Source organism: Balaenoptera ricei, chromosome 2 (assembly GCF_028023285.1).
Source record: "Balaenoptera ricei isolate mBalRic1 chromosome 2, mBalRic1.hap2, whole genome shotgun sequence".
Lineage (NCBI taxonomy): Eukaryota > Metazoa > Chordata > Mammalia > Artiodactyla > Balaenopteridae > Balaenoptera > Balaenoptera ricei.
Window position 1 is genome coordinate 56147885 of NC_082640.1, and position 12902 is coordinate 56160786.

Consider the following 12902-nt stretch of genomic DNA (forward strand, 5'->3'; position numbering starts at 1 on the left):
AGCAGGGACCGGGGATTCATAGATGACCCAGCTTATGGGCAGACATGGTCGACCCTCAGACAGAAGCCCCTCCAATGCTGGAGCCCTTAGTGGGGTTTGCATGCCTGTCAGCAGGGGACGTTGGCCCTCACTCCTAACTGTCCCATACTCCCGAGACAGGAAACGTGCTGGACCTCACTTTCGATGAGGAGACGGTAGAGCGTTCTCACTCATTTTGTTCAGATTTTCCAAGGAATGCATACAAGGGTGTCATCATCGATCCAAGCACATGCTGGGAGGCTGCAGAACACAAAAGGGAAGGCCGTGGGTCTCTGCAGAGGAGCCATGACCTGGAAGTACTCTAACTGCCTGGGGAATCCACAGTCCTCAGGCCACTCAGCAAGACCAACAATCAATCCACTCTTGCAACCATTGGGCCCATCTGTGGAAATCCTAATATCCAATGGCACATCTTAGTATGGGTGAATGCCTACCGTCCTGAGCTATCCACAGCCTTGCTCGGCAACGTGCACCCGCCCCACTTTGTCCAGTTCTCCTTAGCATATCCAGTCATCAGACAACGCGAAGGTCTTCTTCCCTTTGCCGACAGCCAGCCTTACTCTGCAACTGCACCTGAGAAGTGGACAGAAATCAGGCAGGTTTCTGAATTGCACAAGGGTCCTCAGAGAACATGATTTTTGGGAACACTTAACCTGGGCGTGAGCCTAGAACCTGCTTCCCAAGTACCACTGTCCCTTACCGAAAACTGATTGTGTGTCTCACAGCACGACTGAAGGAAGTTACGCACGTACATTGCTCGGTGTGTGAGACGCTGTATGTGTGTATTCACACGTGTGGGCGTGTGTGACTGTGACTGTGCACGAGGATGCGTTTGTGGATACCTGTGGGTGCCGCTAAATACGCGTCTTGGTCTCTGGGTGTCCCTGTGGCCCTCTGCAGACGCTTCTAACAGTAAACGTCATAGTTTATACACAGCACCCTGGTTGGACCCCCAAGTGAAAGGAGAAAGACCCCTGTCAGCTTCATGAGGCCGCATGCGAACTTTGAACCCCAGGCTGTCAAAATAGGCCACAGACTCCCGCTCTCCCACAGCCACGCCTTCTGACCAAAGCACAAAGACTGGACGAGACCTCCCTCCCGGCCGTGGGTGTCACACCTATGTGGACCTGGAGATCCTGACACCTACCACCACATCTGATGTGCCCTTGGGGTCACTCCCAGTGCTCCCGGAAGCAAGGTAACCTCCCATGGGCAGGCTGACACCGACCTGCAGTTGCCGACAGGCAAGATGCAGCCTGGCACTTCTCAAGGGGTTAACGGACTTTGGCCCAAGTGCCTCGTGTCGCCAACTAGACCAAATCACTTCCCATGACCCCGTGGGAATGCCCTCAATGGGAAGTGTTGGGCTTCAGCAACCATGACACAGGTTGGAACCCCACAGCGGAAATTAGGCCACCTTCCCGGCCACGTATAGGCAAGCTTCCAACTGGTAGGCTTTGCGGCCCTGACCACTGAGGAAACGCTCAAACGCTACACAGCCTCGTCCTAAGTGCCCTCCTCCTGCCTGCAGGGCGACTCGACTCTACTTGAAGCCACAGACATCATGTGAACACGGAGACACTGAACAGCAGGGAAGACACACCGCAAGCCTGTCTGCTTTGATGATGCCCACCCCACCGCATGCATCCTGGCAATTCTCCACTGCCACGGCGACACTACCGAGGCACTCACAGTGATCAAAGGCACTGTCCCCGAGGACCACAGACAGACTTTCAACGGAAAACCTTTGCCACACGAGGGGACCTGGAAACTTGAAAGGGCACAGTGGCTGTCCACGACAGTGCGCCTGGCGTCGCAACAGTGCCCCCACCTCTGTCCCCCCAACGGACTGCTCCAGGTAAACCTCTGGCTGTTCGCAAGCCGAGTCATGCCCCCCCGGGAGAAGCACTTTCGCTTTGCACATTCCCAAACAAGGGAACAAAGCAGCCAAAGGGGATGTTCGCATAACTAAACATCCTCCAAGGAGGCCAGCAGAGACGCGTCACCATGTCAATCTTCTTTACGTCTCGCAAGACACCCTTTGGGTGTCTTTCCTCTGGCAATGGGATTCCAACTCTACACAGGTTACCTACCTCACCTCATCCACTTGAACTGCCAAAGCCATCCCCTCCATAGGCAGCTGATGCCAGCCCATCACGAACATGACACATCCTTGGGAAGCTGAGGCCAGCACCTGCAACCCAGTTATGATAGCCTATTCCACGACATCACAAAGGACATGTCCTCATCTTCCCTTCCCTTCCTGTACGGGCCATCAGTGATCCACGCAGGTTTAAATTCAGCACTCATTCCTCTCCCCACTCCACGATGACCCACTTGGCATCAACACTGTGCCGGGAGTTAAAGTAGAGAAGCAAACAAGGGCAGCAGCGAGGCCTAATCCATCAGCCCCTTTCCGCCGATGCCCAACCGAGCTCACCCCCGCCCATTGCTCCAGCCTCACTAGGCACTCAAGAAGCTCACCGTGAAAAACGCAAGAACAGGGAGGGCCACAGGCCTGGCCTGAGGTTCCAGGCACCAACCAGGGACGCTTGCTCATTTTGGCTTCCAGAATCAACCCCCAAAATGGCATGCACGAAGCGTGATCCTGGCCAAAACTCACCTCCCAACTGCAAGCTAACTGGGCCTAGACCAGCACACACTCTGACTCTTAAGACCAGCAGGAGAACCTGCCCCCTCGCATTCCCTCAACAGCCATTCAGCAGGGACCCGGGTTTCACAGATAACACAGCTTATGTGCAGACACAGTCAACCCTCAGAAAGGAGCCCCTCCAATACTGGAGTCCTTGGTGGTGTTTGCATGCATGTCGGCGGGGGACGCTGGCCCTCATTCCTAACTGTCCTCTCCCCCTGAGAGAGGAAACGTGCTGAACCTCAGTTTCGATGACGAGACGGTAGAGTGTTCTCACTCATTTGGTCCAGATTTTCCAAGGAATGCATGCAAGGGTGTCATCATCAATCCAAGCACATGCTGGGACGCTGCAGAACACAACCGGAGTCTGCGCGGGACTCTGTACAGGAGCCATGAGCCTGGGCTACCCCAAAAGCCTGGAGAATCCACAGCCCTCAGGCCACTCAGCAAGGGGAACAATCAATCCACTCCTGCAACCATTGGGCCTGTCTGAGGAAAACCTAATATCTAATGGCACATCTTGGGGTGCTTTAATACCTACCATCCTGAGTTATCCACGAACACACTCAGGGACATGGGCCCGCCTCACTTTTTCCACTTCTTCTTAGCACCTCCAGTCATCAGAGCACACGAAGGTCTTGTTTGTGTCGACGGCCAGCCTTTCCCAGCAACTGCACCTGAGAAGTGGACAGAAATCACCGAGGCTTCATAAGTGGACCGGTGTCCTCACAGGACATGATCCATAAAAACATTTACCTGGCCTTGAGCTCTGAAACTGCTTCCCAAGGACCTCTAACCCTTACCGAGAATTGACTGCATGTCTGATAGTACGACTGCAGGAAGTTACGCACATATGTTGGCCGGTGTCTGAGAGGCTGTATGTGTGTGTTCACGCGTGTGGGCGTGTGTGACTGTGACTGCGCATGCGGACGTGCTTGTGGGTTCCTCTGTGTGCCGCTGCATACGCGTCTTGGTCTCTGTGTGTCCCTATGGCCCTGTGAAGAGGAGTCCAACAATAAAAGAAAGAGTTTATACACAGCACCCTGGTGAGACCCCTAACTGAAAGGAGAAAGAATCCTGTCAGCTTTAAGAGGCCGCAGACACACTTTGACCCCCAGGGGCTGTTGAAATAGTCCACGGACTCCCGCTCTCCTACAGCCACGCCTTCTGACCAAAACACAAAGCCTCGACGAGACCTGCCTCCGGGCCTTGGCTGTGACATCGACATGCACCTCGAGACTCTGTCAGCTACCAGTATATCTGATGGGCATTTGGGGTCACTCGCAGCACTTCCGGAAGCAAGGGAACTCCCATGGTCGGGCCGACACCGACCGGCAGCTGTCTGCTGCCAAGATGCAGTCTGAAAACACTCAAGGGGCTAACGAACGTGGGCCCACGTGCCACTTCTCGCCAACTAGGCCTAATCACTTTCCATTGACCCGTGGGAATGCCCACCACAGGAAGTGGTGGGCTTCAGCCACCATGACCCATGTCGGATCCCCACGGCGGAAACTAGTCCACATTCCCAGCCACGTCTCAGGCAGCTCCCATCTTGAATGTTCACGGCCCTGACCCCTAAGGAAACGCTCAAACCCTTGAAAGCCTCGTCCTACATGCCCTCCTCCAGCCCACAGGGCGACACGACCCTACTGGAAACCACAAACATCTTCAGAACACGGGAACACTGAACACCAGGGAAGACAGACCGCAAGCCTGTCTCCTTGGTTGATGCTGATCCCACACCATGCATCCTGGAAATTCTCCACTGCCACAGTGACACTACCGAGTAACTCACAGTGATCAAAGGCATGGTCCCCGAGGACCACAGACAGACTTTCAAAGGAAGACCTCTGCCATGCGAGGGAACTTGGAAGCCTGAAAGGGAACAGTGGCTGGCCACGGCAGCACAGCAGGCATGGCAATGGGGCCCCCATCTCTGCCCCACCAATGGACTGCTCCAGATAAACCTCTGGCTGTTCGAAAGGCCTGCGTGCTACACAGGCCGGTCGCGTCATTCCCCCACGGGAGAAACACTTTCGCTTTACACATTGCCAAACAAGGGAACAAAGCGGCCAAAGGGGATGTTCGCATAACTCAACTACCTGCAAGGAGGCCGGCACAGACGCCTCACCATGTCGATCTTCTCTACTTCCCGCAAGACACCCTTTGGGTGTCATTCCTCGGGCAACGGGATCGCAACTCTACACAGCTTACCTTCCTCAACTCACTCACTTGAACTGCCAAAGCCATCCGCTCCATAGGCAGCTTATGCCAGCCCATCACGAACAAGACACATTCTTGGGAAGCCGAGGCCAGCGCCTGCAACCCAATGATGACAACCCATCCCACGACATCACACAGGACCTTTCCTCATGATACCTTACCTTTCTCTCCAGGCCAGCAGCCACCACCCAGGCTGAAATGCTTCACTCGATCCACACCCCACTCCACGAAGATCCACTTAGCGCCAACAGTGTGCCGGCAACTTCAGCAGAGGAGCTGACAGGGGCAGCACTGAGGCCTAAACCATCAGCCCCCTTCCGCCATCGCCCAACTCCAGCCCACGCCCGCCCACTGCTCCAGCCACGCGGGGCAGTCAAGAACCTCACTGCACGAAACACAACAACAGAGAGGGCCACAGGCCTGGCCTGAGGCTCCAGGCTCCAACCAGGGAAGCTTGCTCATGTTGGCTTCCATAATCAACCTCGGAAGCGGCATGCACAAAGTGTGATCCTGTCCAAAAATCACCTCTCCAAGCTGCAAGCTTACTGGGTCTATACCAGAACACACTCCGACCCTGAAGACTAGCAGGAAAGCCTGCCCTCTTGCATTCCCTCAACGGCCTTTTAGCAGGGACCGGGGATTCATAGATGACCCAGCTTATGGGCAGACATGGTCGACCCTCAGACAGGAGCCCCTCCAATACTGGAGTCCTTGGTGGTGTTTGCATGCATGTCGGCGGGGGACGCTGGCCCTCATTCCTAACTGTCCTCTCCCCCTGAGAGAGGAAACGTGCTGAACCTCAGTTTCGATGACGAGACGGTAGAGTGTTCTCACTCATTTGGTTCAGATTTTCCAAGGAATGCATGCAAGGGTGTCATCATCAATCCAAGCACATGCTGGGACGCTGCAGAACACAACCGGAGTCTGCGCGGGACTCTGTACAGGAGCCATGAGCCTGGGCTACCCCAAAAGCCTGGAGAATCCACAGCCCTCAGGCCACTCAGCAAGGGGAACAATCAATCCACTCTTGCAACCATTGGGCCTGTCTGAGGAAAACCTAATATCTAATGGCACATCTTGGGGTGCTTTAATACCTACCATCCTGAGTTATCCACGAACACACTCAGGGTCATGGGCCCGCCTCACTTTTTCCACTTCTTCTTAGCACCTCCAGTCATCAGAGCACACGAAGGTCTTGTTTGTGTCGACGGCCAGCCTTTCCCAGCAACTGCACCTGAGAAGTGGACAGAAATCACCGAGGCTTCATAAGTGGACCGGTGTCCTCACAGGACATGATCCATAAAAACATTTACCTGGCCTTGAGCTCTGAAACTGCTTCCCAAGGACCTCTAACCCTTACCGAGAATTGACTGCATGTCTGATAGTACGACTGCAGGAAGTTACGCACATATGTTGGCCGGTGTCTGAGAGGCTGTATGTGTGTGTTCACGCGTGTGGGCGTGTGTGACTGTGACTGCGCATGCGGACGTGCTTGTGGGTTCCTCTGTGTGCCGCTGCATACGCGTCTTGGTCTCTGTGTGTCCCTATGGCCCTGTGAAGAGGAGTCCAACAATAAAAGAAAGAGTTTATACACAGCACCCTGGTGAGACCCCTAACTGAAAGGAGAAAGAATCCTGTCAGCTTTAAGAGGCCGCAGACACACTTTGACCCCCAGGGGCTGTTGAAATAGTCCACGGACTCCCGCTCTCCTACAGCCACGCCTTCTGACCAAAACACAAAGCCTCGACGAGACCTGCCTCCGGGCCTTGGCTGTGACATCGACATGCACCTCGAGACTCTGTCAGCTACCAGTATATCTGATGGGCATTTGGGGTCACTCGCAGCACTTCCGGAAGCAAGGGAACTCCCATGGTCGGGCCGACACCGACCGGCAGCTGTCTGCTGCCACGATGCAGTCTGAAAACACTCAAGGGGCTAACGAACGTGGGCCCATGTGCCACTTCTCGCCAACTAGGCCTAATCACTTTCCATTGACCCGTGGGAATGCCCACCACAGGAAGTGGTGGGCTTCAGCCACCATGACCCATGTCGGATCCCCACGGCGGAAACTAGTCCACATTCCCAGCCACGTCTCAGGCAGCTCCCATCTTGAATGTTCACGGCCCTGACCCCTAAGGAAACGCTCAAACCCTTGAAAGCCTCGTCCTACATGCCCTCCTCCAGCCCACAGGGCGACACGACCCTACTGGAAACCACAAACATCTTCAGAACACGGGAACACTGAACACCAGGGAAGACAGACCGCAAGCCTGTCTCCTTGGTTGATGCTGATCCCACACCATGCATCCTGGAAATTCTCCACTGCCACAGTGACACTACCGAGTAACTCACAGTGATCAAAGGCATGGTCCCCGAGGACCACAGACAGACTTTCAAAGGAAGACCTCTGCCATGCGAGGGAACTTGGAAGCCTGAAAGGGAACAGTGGCTGGCCACGGCAGCACAGCAGGCATGGCAATGGGGCCCCCATCTCTGCCCCACCAATGGACTGCTCCAGATAAACCTCTGGCTGTTCGAAAGGCCTGTGTGCTACACCGGCCGGTCGCGTCATTCCCCCACGGGAGAAACACTTTCGCTTTACACATTGCCAAACAAGGGAACAAAGCGGCCAAAGGGGATGTTCGCATAACTCAACTACCTGCAAGGAGGCCGGCACAGACGCCTCACCATGTCGATCTTCTCTACTTCCCGCAAGACACCCTTTGGGTGTCATTCCTCGGGCAACGGGATCGCAACTCTACACAGCTTACCTACCTCAACTCACCCACTTGAACTGCCAAAGCCATCCGCTCCATAGGCAGCTTATGCCAGCCCATCACGAACAAGACACATTCTTGGGAAGCCGAGGCCAGCGCCTGCAACCCAATGATGACAACCCATCCCACGACATCACACAGGACCTTTCCTCATGATACCTTACCTTTCTCTCCAGGCCAGCAGACACCACCCAGGCTGAAATGCTTCACTTGATCCACACCCCACTTCACGAAGATCCACTTAGCGCCAACAGTGTGCCGGCAACTTCAGCAGAGGAGCTGACAGGGGCAGCACTGAGGCCTAAACCATCAGCCCCCTTCCGCCATCGCCCAACTCCAGCCCACGCCCGCCCACTGCTCCAGCCACAAGGGGCAGTCAAGAACCTCACTGCACGAAACACAACAACAGAGAGGGCCACAGGCCTGGCCTGAGGCTCCAGGCTCCAACCAGGGAAGCTTGCTCATGTTGGCTTCCATAATCAACCTCGGAAGCGGCATGCACAAAGTGTGATCCTGTCCAAAAATCACCTCTCCAAGCTGCAAGCTTACTGGGTCTCTACCAGAACACACTCCGACCCTGAAGACTAGCAGGAAAGCCTGCCCTCTTGCATTCCCTCAACGGCCTTTTAGCAGGGACCGGGGATTCATAGATGACCCAGCTTATGGGCAGACATGGTCGACCCTCAGACAGAAGCCCCTCCAATGCTGGAGCCCTTAGTGGGGTTTGCATGCCTGTCAGCAGGGGACGTTGGCCCTCACTCCTAACTGTCCCATACTCCCGAGACAGGAAACGTGCTGGACCTCACTTTCGATGAGGAGACGGTAGAGCGTTCTCACTCATTTTGTTCAGATTTTCCAAGGAATGCATACAAGGGTGTCATCATCGATCCAAGCACATGCTGGGAGGCTGCAGAACACAAAAGGGAAGGCCGTGGGTCTCTGCAGAGGAGCCATGACCTGGAAGTACTCTAACTGCCTGGGGAATCCACAGTCCTCAGGCCACTCAGCAAGACCAACAATCAATCCACTCTTGCAACCATTGGGCCCATCTGTGGAAATCCTAATATCCAATGGCACATCTTAGTATGGGTGAATGCCTACCGTCCTGAGCTATCCACAGCCTTGCTCGGCAACGTGCACCCGCCCCACTTTGTCCAGTTCTCCTTAGCATATCCAGTCATCAGACAACGCGAAGGTCTTCTTCCCTTTGCCGACAGCCAGCCTTACTCTGCAACTGCACCTGAGAAGTGGACAGAAATCAGGCAGGTTTCTGAATTGCACAAGGGTCCTCAGAGAACATGATTTTTGGGAACACTTAACCTGGGCGTGAGCCTAGAACCTGCTTCCCAAGTACCACTGTCCCTTACCGAAAACTGATTGTGTGTCTCACAGCACGACTGAAGGAAGTTACGCACGTACATTGCTCGGTGTGTGAGACGCTGTATGTGTGTATTCACACGTGTGGGCGTGTGTGACTGTGACTGTGCACGAGGATGCGTTTGTGGATACCTGTGGGTGCCGCTAAATATGCGTCTTGGTCTCTGGGTGTCCCTGTGGCCCTCTGCAGACGCTTCTAACAGTAAACGTCATAGTTTATACACAGCACCCTGGTTGGACCCCCAAGTGAAAGGAGAAAGACCCCTGTCAGCTTCATGAGGCCGCATGCGAACTTTGAACCCCAGGCTGTCAAAATAGGCCACAGACTCCCGCTCTCCCACAGCCACGCCTTCTGACCAAAGCACAAAGACTGGACGAGACCTCCCTCCCGGCCGTGGGTGTCACACCTATGTGGACCTGGAGATCCTGACACCTACCACCACATCTGATGTGCCCTTGGGGTCACTCCCAGTGCTCCCGGAAGCAAGGTAACCTCCCATGGGCAGGCTGACACCGACCTGCAGTTGCCGACAGGCAAGATGCAGCCTGGCACTTCTCAAGGGGTTAACGGACTTTGGCCCAAGTGCCTCGTGTCGCCAACTAGACCAAATCACTTCCCATGACCCCGTGGGAATGCCCTCAATGGGAAGTGTTGGGCTTCAGCAACCATGACACAGGTTGGAACCCCACAGCGGAAATTAGGCCACCTTCCCGGCCACGTATAGGCAAGCTTCCAACTGGTAGGCTTTGCGGCCCTGACCACTGAGGAAACGCTCAAACGCTACACAGCCTCGTCCTAAGTGCCCTCCTCCTGCCTGCAGGGCGACTCGACTCTACTTGAAGCCACAGACATCATGTGAACACGGAGACACTGAACAGCAGGGAAGACACACCGCAAGCCTGTCTGCTTTGATGATGCCCACCCCACCCCATGCATCCTGGCAATTCTCCACTGCCACGGCGACACTACCGAGGCACTCACAGTGATCAAAGGCACTGTCCCCGAGGACCACAGACAGACTTTCAACGGAAAACCTTTGCCACACGAGGGGACCTGGAAACTTGAAAGGGCACAGTGGCTGTCCACGACAGTGCGCCTGGCGTCGCAACAGTGCCCCCACCTCTGTCCCCCCAACGGACTGCTCCAGGTAAACCTCTGGCTGTTCGCAAGCCGAGTCATGCCCCCCCGGGAGAAGCACTTTCGCTTTGCACATTCCCAAACAAGGGAACAAAGCAGCCAAAGGGGATGTTCGCATAACTAAACATCCTCCAAGGAGGCCAGCAGAGACGCGTCACCATGTCAATCTTCTTTACGTCTCGCAAGACACCCTTTGGGTGTCTTTCCTCTGGCAATGGGATTCCAACTCTACACAGGTTACCTACCTCACCTCATCCACTTGAACTGCCAAAGCCATCCCCTCCATAGGCAGCTGATGCCAGCCCATCACGAACATGACACATCCTTGGGAAGCTGAGGCCAGCACCTGCAACCCAGTTATGATAGCCTATTCCACGACATCACAAAGGACATGTCCTCATCTTCCCTTCCCTTCCTGTACGGGCCATCAGTGATCCACGCAGGTTTAAATTCAGCACTCATTCCTCTCCCCACTCCACGATGACCCACTTGGCATCAACACTGTGCCGGGAGTTAAAGTAGAGAAGCAAACAAGGGCAGCAGCGAGGCCTAATCCATCAGCCCCTTTCCGCCGATGCCCAACCGAGCTCACCCCCGCCCATTGCTCCAGCCTCACTAGGCACTCAAGAAGCTCACCGTGAAAAACGCAAGAACAGGGAGGGCCACAGGCCTGGCCTGAGGTTCCAGGCACCAACCAGGGACGCTTGCTCATTTTGGCTTCCAGAATCAACCCCCAAAATGGCATGCACGAAGCGTGATCCTGGCCAAAACTCACCTCCCAACTGCAAGCTAACTGGGCCTAGACCAGCACACACTCTGACTCTTAAGACCAGCAGGAGAACCTGCCCCCTCGCATTCCCTCAACAGCCATTCAGCAGGGACCCGGGTTTCACAGATAACACAGCTTATGTGCAGACACAGTCAACCCTCAGAAAGGAGCCCCTCCAATACTGGAGTCCTTGGTGGTGTTTGCATGCATGTCGGCGGGGGACGCTGGCCCTCATTCCTAACTGTCCTCTCCCCCTGAGAGAGGAAACGTGCTGAACCTCAGTTTCGATGACGAGACGGTAGAGTGTTCTCACTCATTTGGTCCAGATTTTCCAAGGAATGCATGCAAGGGTGTCATCATCAATCCAAGCACATGCTGGGACGCTGCAGAACACAACCGGAGTCTGCGCGGGACTCTGTACAGGAGCCATGAGCCTGGGCTACCCCAAAAGCCTGGAGAATCCACAGCCCTCAGGCCACTCAGCAAGGGGAACAATCAATCCACTCCTGCAACCATTGGGCCTGTCTGAGGAAAACCTAATATCTAATGGCACATCTTGGGGTGCTTTAATACCTACCATCCTGAGTTATCCACGAACACACTCAGGGACATGGGCCCGCCTCACTTTTTCCACTTCTTCTTAGCACCTCCAGTCATCAGAGCACACGAAGGTCTTGTTTGTGTCGACGGCCAGCCTTTCCCAGCAACTGCACCTGAGAAGTGGACAGAAATCACCGAGGCTTCATAAGTGGACCGGTGTCCTCACAGGACATGATCCATAAAAACATTTACCTGGCCTTGAGCTCTGAAACTGCTTCCCAAGGACCTCTAACCCTTACCGAGAATTGACTGCATGTCTGATAGTACGACTGCAGGAAGTTACGCACATATGTTGGCCGGTGTCTGAGAGGCTGTATGTGTGTGTTCACGCGTGTGGGCGTGTGTGACTGTGACTGCGCATGCGGACGTGCTTGTGGGTTCCTCTGTGTGCCGCTGCATACGCGTCTTGGTCTCTGTGTGTCCCTATGGCCCTGTGAAGAGGAGTCCAACAATAAAAGAAAGAGTTTATACACAGCACCCTGGTGAGACCCCTAACTGAAAGGAGAAAGAATCCTGTCAGCTTTAAGAGGCCGCAGACACACTTTGACCCCCAGGGGCTGTTGAAATAGTCCACGGACTCCCGCTCTCCTACAGCCACGCCTTCTGACCAAAACACAAAGCCTCGATGAGACCTGCCTCCGGGCCTTGGCTGTGACATCGACATGCACCTCGAGACTCTGTCAGCTACCAGTATATCTGATGGGTATTTGGGGTCACTCGCAGCACTTCCGGAAGCAAGGGAACTCCCATGGTCGGGCCAACACCGACCGGCAGCTGTCTGCTGCCAAGATGCAGTCTGAAAACACTCAAGGGGCTAACGAACGTGGGCCCACGTGCCACTTCTCGCCAACTAGGCCTAATCACTTTCCATTGACCCGTGGGAATGCCCACCACAGGAAGTGGTGGGCTTCAGCCACCATGACCCATGTCGGATCCCCACGGCGGAAACTAGTCCACATTCCCAGCCACGTCTCAGGCAGCTCCCATCTTGAATGTTCACGGCCCTGACCCCTAAGGAAACGCTCAAACCCTTGAAAGCCTCGTCCTACATGCCCTCCTCCAGCCCACAGGGCGACACGACCCTACTGGAAACCACAAACATCTTCAGAACACGGGAACACTGAACACCAGGGAAGACAGACCGCAAGCCTGTCTCCTTGGTTGATGCTGATCCCACACCATGCATCCTGGAAATTCTCCACTGCCACAGTGACACTACCGAGTAACTCACAGTGATCAAAGGCATGGTCCCCGAGGACCACAGACAGACTTTCAAAGGAAGACCTCTGCCATGCGAGGGAACTTGGAAGCCTGAAAGGGAACAGT

At 54.9% G+C, this 12902-nt stretch overlaps 5 non-coding genes across 5 annotated transcripts; all 5 read right to left on the bottom strand.

Moving 5' to 3' along the window:
• Positions 1-169: 169 nt before the first annotated feature.
• LOC132361815 (small nucleolar RNA SNORD116) lies at positions 170-262 on the bottom strand. The gene has a single exon (XR_009502082.1). It is a non-coding gene; the product is annotated as a small nucleolar RNA SNORD116 (small nucleolar RNA).
• Positions 263-2929: 2667 nt separating this feature from the next.
• Positions 2930-3022, bottom strand: LOC132361095 (small nucleolar RNA SNORD116). Its single transcript, XR_009501408.1, has one exon. It is a non-coding gene; the product is annotated as a small nucleolar RNA SNORD116 (small nucleolar RNA).
• A 2687-nt stretch (positions 3023-5709) lies between these two features.
• On the bottom strand, positions 5710-5802 carry LOC132361010 (small nucleolar RNA SNORD116). The gene has a single exon (XR_009501327.1). It is a non-coding gene; the product is annotated as a small nucleolar RNA SNORD116 (small nucleolar RNA).
• A 2687-nt stretch (positions 5803-8489) lies between these two features.
• On the bottom strand, positions 8490-8582 carry LOC132361816 (small nucleolar RNA SNORD116). The gene has a single exon (XR_009502083.1). It is a non-coding gene; the product is annotated as a small nucleolar RNA SNORD116 (small nucleolar RNA).
• Positions 8583-11249: 2667 nt separating this feature from the next.
• LOC132361096 (small nucleolar RNA SNORD116) lies at positions 11250-11342 on the bottom strand. Its single transcript, XR_009501409.1, has one exon. It is a non-coding gene; the product is annotated as a small nucleolar RNA SNORD116 (small nucleolar RNA).
• Positions 11343-12902: the final 1560 nt, after the last annotated feature.